This window comes from Medicago sativa, chromosome 2 (assembly GCF_051527215.1).
Source record: "Medicago sativa cultivar Bolivia chromosome 2, Bolivia_mono, whole genome shotgun sequence".
Lineage (NCBI taxonomy): Eukaryota > Viridiplantae > Streptophyta > Magnoliopsida > Fabales > Fabaceae > Medicago > Medicago sativa.
The window spans coordinates 53174851-53182260 of NC_140750.1; the positions used below are offsets into that span (position 1 = coordinate 53174851).

The 7410-nt window shown below is 35.5% G+C and overlaps 2 long non-coding RNA genes across 2 annotated transcripts; one reads left to right on the top strand and one right to left on the bottom strand.

Annotated features, from left to right (window-relative positions):
• Positions 1 to 1402: 1402 nt before the first annotated feature.
• LOC146948852 (uncharacterized) lies at positions 1403 to 2201 on the bottom strand. Its single transcript, XR_015025361.1, has 2 exons — positions 1849 to 2201; positions 1403 to 1753 (listed from the first exon to the last, which is right to left on the bottom strand). It is a non-coding gene; the product is annotated as an uncharacterized LOC146948852 (long non-coding RNA).
• Positions 2202 to 6880: 4679 nt separating this feature from the next.
• On the top strand, positions 6881 to 7410 carry LOC146948853 (uncharacterized). The gene is made up of 2 exons (XR_015027053.1): positions 6881 to 7029; positions 7138 to 7410. It is a non-coding gene; the product is annotated as an uncharacterized LOC146948853 (long non-coding RNA).

Below are 7410 nucleotides of genomic sequence, written 5' to 3' on the forward strand. Positions count from 1 at the left end.
GTAGAGACAGAGATGGAGGAACGATAGCCACCACTGGTTTGGGTTTGAAATCGCGATCTGTAGATAACTACAACAACAGCGAGGAGCGGGAGACCGACAAGAGGCATCAACTCTGGCCGGAGGAAGAGGCAGAGAAAGAGGAAAGAGAGCGGGAGGCCGCAAAGATGTTGATTGGGAGGAAGATGGAAAACGTGAATGTTGATTAGAGTATTATTAAGTAAATCCTTATTATTTTTGACCTTTTAATCTCAACCCTTAGATTTATTTTTGCCATATGTCACACATCTATGAAGTAAAAAGGAGTAAATGGAGCAAGTCTAAATGGAGCAAAGATGCACTCGGAAAATGCCAAGATTAAATTCTATGTTTTGTTTTTAGGCATCAAAGTACGTCTTTAAAAAAAATATCAAAGTACGTATTTTGATCAAGAGGAATAAAATCATATATTTTTTATTATTATTAAAAGGGATAAACAAGTTCTTGATTAGATTCTATGTTTTTTTTACAAGAGAAAACTATATTTTTATGATAGCCTCCCATATTCCAACACTCCGAATGAATGAACAAATTAGAAGGAATTAAAAAACACTGATTCGTCCACCTCATCAAACGTAACCAAATCTCCCTCCCCGTAGCACACCAAACAAATCTAGTCTTTTGTATTTCTTACAAAATTTGATTACTTTTTGTCCACGTTTTAATTTGGTCTACGTCAATCGGAACATTGTTGGTTAGAAATAAAATTGTAATGTTGGATGAAATTTCAAACATTGCTGAAAATATGTTGTGTTTTAGCTTTTTAATTTGATTTTAACGTTGGAAACAAAAAAAAATATCGTCTAAAAAAACCGCACCAACCGATTCAAACCAAACAGCATACTTATTTATGTTGCGGTTCGGATGACTTTTACCCTTAAAACCAAACCGCACCGCGAACACCCCTTCAAAACCTGATGCAAAATGCTAACTGAGAATGAAATACACAATTGCAGAACTTCAGACGCGTAAGGAACCCTCGTGCAAAAATAGATTTCAATTTTCTCCATTAAAACCTGCGTAGGACAATCGCTCCAATCCGAAAAAGTAACTTAAATTCTGCATATTTGTATCATCTAGATATGCTCCATTTTTCTATCTACAATAACGATTTTTCTATCTACAAGTAACGCAAAAAATAATTTAGTGGATTCCATTCCAGGGGCTGAACAATATTCTTCACTCCAAACCAATCAAACACATGATTGCACTTTCCACACCCTACAACTCATACAATATATTTTGAGTTTCTCGGAAATTTAAAATTATTATATTTTCCCTGATTCACTAATCACCGTTAAAAGCATTATATTGAACTTATTCTACGAAAATTTCACCACATATAATTTAAAATCATATCAAGTACTTAGAGTAAAACATTAATATTTCATTTTACAAATGTGTACATCAACTTTCGCAAATTATAAGAATTCTCATCAAACAGATCAAAACTAGCTACTGTAAAATTACTCGTCTTACAATAGCTTAGATGATGGATCATCATTGATTCGTTGTACGCTGGATAATTAGGTGGAGAGGGAGGACGAAGCGCTGACCAACAAACACTGTTCGGAATTTAGATAAATATGCAGTACCAAACAAAAGAAAGTAAAGCTTACAGTAAGTTTGTTGTGCCGTGGAAAACCAATACCTTGAGAGCAAAATTCGTCTAGACTTCAGTGCAATCCAAACCGCCAATCTCTCTCCAAGACCGGCCCTGTCAGCATAGAGAAAGAGGGATGAATATAATAACTAGCAGCAAGAAGAAATTTCATGCCTATATAATAGCATAGACCCTGTCAGGCGATGTACTTTGCTAGGATCTGAGTTATGGTGATCATGAATCATTCTACATCGTAACAGCTTGGGGTTTATCACTAATTTTGGCCATATAACTCCTCTTATTGAGGGAGCATACAAGTAGTCCTTATAGTAATCCCGGTATTTCTACCATGGCTCTCTCCTTATCCAATTTGCCTTTGAGCCATTTCTTGGTCTCCTTTCACAACTCCTACTAGTCGGTTGACAAGAGCGTACTTTGATAGCTTTCTGAAAGTGCACGGTTCTATCGAATTGTAAAAAAATTAATCAAAAGGGAGTTAAAGTAATTATCAATCAACTATAAAGTTTTGGCTAAAAGCAATGGTTTGTTTTAGATTCAAATTCTTTTTTTTTATAAGTCAAGAGATAGGTGTTGCATCAAGGTTAGTCTGAAGGACAGATACCCCCATCCCATGCCGCCGTCCGCCTACTCATAAAAATATTATTAAAAAGGGAAAATATATATATAAGAGGGGGGAGAAACCAAAACCCTCAAAAATCAAGAAAAACGAAATTAAAAAGAAAGAAAAATGACCCGAGGAGAATGTTGCTCAACCTCCCTTGGATTCACCCTTGGAACGCGTGTGGTAGGAATTGAGTTTACTTTGTTGTTTCTTCTGCTTCTTCGTCAGATAAGGTGTAACGGGGACATCAACATCTTTACCTCGAATGAGATATTGTCTAACAAAATAAAGTTCCTTATGAAGTTGCGGATTACGCGCTGCTACATTAGGATCAGCAATAATATTCTAAACTGTCGGCATAGTATTTGTAGCCAAAGTGAGAACCGGCTGTTGTAGTTCAACAACCTGCTCATTTGCAATCTTCTCTAAAACGGTTATGTTCAATGGTGGTTGTGACTGGTGCCTAACTATCTCATCGGTGACGTTGTGCAACGACATGTGAAACGAAGTCTGAGACTTTTCTATATGTGATGTATCAAGAGAAATAACACAAATACGACTATGTTTCTATATTAAAAAGCGTCATGGGATTGAGGTTTTCATCATAATGTTAAATCATAACATTCCCTATCTATTTTTCTATTTTTTAATGAATTCATTCCTAAGGAGAAGGTGTTCTTTGGTCTTTCATGTTTCCTCTTGGAAATATGAATGTATCTCAACAATTATCAAACCTACTGATGATGGAATAACATATGATGTTTTTAGCTATATTTTTAATTATTTTCTTTGCATTTGAAGGCAAAGTAGAAGTCATTGAGAGGTGTCGTCAATAGGTTAAAAAACTTTTTGTACTTTTTCATTTGAGTAGTTGTAATTCAATGTTATCCTAAAACATGCAACTCTATAGTTGTTTTGAGTATTTTTTTTAGTGAGAAATCATATAAATCAGCAAAACAAGACATCATGTGAAGGATCAATGATATAAGGATTGAAGATCAATGGTTCTTGGAAGGTATTTGAAGACAATACACAGTGAAGAAAATTATGTTGAAGTTCCAAGGCAATGCAAGGTGGAAGAACGCTTCAAAAGAGATGAAAACTGTAGAATTCACGCAGGAGGAGCTGCCTGAAGTGTCCACATGCCCAAAACCATGAACCCTGTGCATGAGGAGATCAGCCTTTGCGCCTAGACAAAAAGTTCATTACGTCATAAAGACAGTAATGACTTGGGGGGAAACTTTTCTTGACCGTATAGAAGCCCATAATAATAAGGCCTAAAGAGCCTACACCCAAAGGGAACCTGGGAACCACGGTGAGACAGTACGCTAAGCTCTATGTGGATCACCGCATATATAAACACATGCCACAACTCCATCTTGAACACCCAAATAATCTCCAACTGCCTACCTTATCGTATGGAGGCAGTTACGAGCAACAATGCCTATATAATGGTGATTCTACATCACTCTCAAGGTACAATCCACATTTACCAGGTCATGCACTTTTCCGCCTCTCTCACATTCTGACTTGTGCGTTGAAGTGCTAACATGACTGCATGAACCTTCCACTTCCACCGTGAAGATTCAACTTCCGCCATATCGGAGCACCCTGGACAACCATCCAAATTCATCAATCGTCATCGGGTCGATCAATTGATTAATTTTACTTTTATGTTATTGATCATACTATGCATCGTTTTTGTGTTAGTTATAAAGATGACTACTTTTAATGTTTATAAAATGCATTACGAGTTATATGAGTAATTTAATCATATATCTTGTATTGCATTATATAAACACTATGATAGATGAAAATATGCAATTAAAGCATGCAGTTTAGCGGAATGTTTAAATTCAAAAGATTAATTTTGCATCTAAATAGTATAATAAATGCACAAAAGGGATAACTCTGGCGTACTAAAGCAATATTAAACCAAGTTCAAACCCACTTGGGTTGGCCTAGTGGTATTGGCTTGGGACCTGGGAGTGTGCTCCGCCTCAAGGTCTCAGGTTCGATTCTCTCTGGTGCTAATTTGAGGGGGTTAATTTAGCTTCTTCAAAAAAAAATATTAAACCAAGTTCAAGTTAGTTTGTTTTGATAGAAAATATTGTCAGGTTTGTATGATACATAACAATGATCAAGCTGGTTTTGTTTATGTTATCACTGAATTGTTGACTTTCTGAGGGGTTCGTCTTATGATTTCTTTTTGGTCGATCGATTTTGCTTCAAAATTGAGAATTATTGTCTAGAATAGGGATTTTGGGCTTGTTGCGATGTATTCTCCGGTGGATTGGGAGTTTTGAGGGATGTCGTGATTATTTGTTTATGGAGACTGGTGGGGTAATTGTTTTTTCTTCGAGACCGGAAGTCAGTTTCTAGACTCAAGCTTTTTGGCCTTGCTTGTTGTATTGGTGGAATCTGAATGAGTGTCTAAATAAAGTGATTTTAATATGTGTAATTTGGCTCAACTTATGAAGAGAATATGTGAGGTGTTGTTATAGGGATTTGGTGGATTGGTTGGTGTTCTTGAGGGGGTTTGAGCGGTGGGAAATAGAAGTTTGGATATAGTATTGGTGGTCATTTGCGATGAAGGCCGAGGAGTTTGGCTTAGTTTATTTTTTTATGCTCTTGTAAGGAGGTTATGCTTTGATTTTGGTGTTGGTGGTTAGTTTTTGTATTTTCTTTTGGGTGTTCCTGCTTTATACGATCTCGTTTGGTTGTTTTTTTTTTGTCTTGCGAATTACTGTTAATCTTATGCAGAGACTTGGTTATTTATTTTTTTGTCTTTTGCCAATATTTGTCGTTCAATAAAATAAAAACAATGATCAGAAAGAAAGAAAGAAAGAAAGCAAGCATAGGAGTACTCAGAAGATACTCGTTGAGATTAATATTGAATAAATATAGATAGATCAAAGAATGAGTAATGATATAATGATAAGAGACTTATTTTTAGAGTGACTTAGGTTAACCAACTCACAATCCGTCAAACTAACTTGTTAACCTATAAACTAACAATAGTTAATTAATTATAATTTAATAATATTTATGCAATTTTAAAATCAATGTAGTTTATTGAGATAATAAACGGAGGAAAGATTCTTCATGTTCACCGCATCTGAAGCATGTTGCGGAATTAATAATATTCCTGTGGTTCAACAACGTTAATGTGGGGGCTACGTTATGACTAGGGTTGGACAAGATTTGTGTAATCGACCCAAACCGGCCGACCCAACAGGCCCGTAGACAAGCGGGTGGGTCCATTCGGGTTGTACGGGTCATTCGGGTTGAAGAAGACGGTTATGGACAGGTTATATCGGTCGGTCTCGGATGGGTTAAATCCACCCATCGAAACCCATAAGCAACCGACAAAATAGCTTTATTTATTATTTTCCTAGTGTTTGGCAGGTTAGGTAACATAAATAACGTAAAAAAAATAGGTAACATAAATCCCTTTTTTATCTCATTTCCCAACATCCCCTTCTCTCTCTAGAAACATCATCGCTTCCACTTCTCTCTACCCAAATCATCTCACTTCCTCTCTTCTTCTCTCATCCTCTCTTCTTAATCTTCATCTTTTCTCTTATACTTTGATCAGACTTCCTTCATCTTCATAGCTTCATAGCCAACACTTAAAAGTTCTTCATAGATCTTCAACTTCCAAAACCATTGTCTGTTGGTGAACTGGATCTTGATAGTGTGTGAAAGATACATGCAATTGATTTGTTATTCAAGCTTCTAACGCTATTGATTTGTTATTCATTCATAGCTAACATCTCTGATCTTCTTTTGAAGCTCCAGATCTTGAACCACTGATTTGTTTTCATAACTCTATCCCCATTGATTTTTTATTTTGTTCTGTAAATAGTTTATTAAGGCTGTAATTGTGAAGTTATGAAAAAGTTGTTTGTTATGTATGAGATATACCAAAAAAAGTTGAATTTTTTGTAGCTGGATTTTTTTAAAGCTTTTGTTCTTTCGCGTTTGAAGCTCGCATCTAAACCGTTACAACCCACCCGAACAACCGACAAACCGAATAAACCGAATCCGATCAAACCGAGTGCATAAAGTGGACGGAGATGGGTATGATTTTCTCAACCGTCGGTCACCTCGGATTGGGAATTTTCACCCGAAAACCGTCCGAGGCCGACCGATGTCCACCCCTAGTTATGACAAGCAAGCCAAACCAGAAACTTATATTTTTCAGGGACTTTTAATTTCCAAATCCAGTTCCAAGGAGCATTTGCAAGGGTGTCAGAGTCAAGATGGGAAAGTAACCAGTGGTAGCCACTTTTTGAGGAGTAGACGCCAGATTTATTATGGGACCAAATGTAAGATTTCACCCGAATCCCTAAATCACATTTTTGAGATGACAGTTTTCACCCGAATCGTATATTATTCCTGCACATAATTTTAACATTATCCAAAATTTTCCCCCTTTTCTCTTGTGAAAGGTTAAAAAAAAAAAAAAAAATTAATTAAAAATCATTAATTCTTATAATTAGACAGTGGTTTACGTGACCTACTTACTAAAAGTGCTGAAGGGACAAACAGCAAATTGATTAATTGAAGAGACAATAATATTCTTATTTTATTATGATTTTTAGCAACTATAAAGTGATCAAATCTTGTTCTATTATGTAACAAGAAAAATAACCTGTTCTATCTGTTACATAAAAAGAGGGGAAATATATGGCTGCAATCATTAAATTTATTTACACAATGTTTCTATTTATTTTCCTATTTGTAGTTCCAACCAAAGTTGACGGTAAAAAAAAAATTTTACCCTTCAATTGTCTTTCTTTACGTTGTTTTTTGTACACAATATTTTTTTCTTGTTTTAACAAATCTAATTTATTCTTCTTTTTCATAATAGCATTTGCTGGATGTGTTACTGATGCTGATTGTGTGATAAAGAAGTGTAGTTCTTCTTGTCGTATAAAGTGTATTGATTTTCAGTGTCTATGCCCAACTGGTTTTTAAGAGTACCAGCTTCAACAAAGTACACAAAAGCTTTATGCGGATGAATGAGTTTTTGCACTAGCAAAAAGATCTATCTTATTTCCCATCTGCTAGAATATTATATGAGTGTCAATTATCATTTAATTATTGTGGTGGTATCAAATAAATGGATTATATATTTACTTTT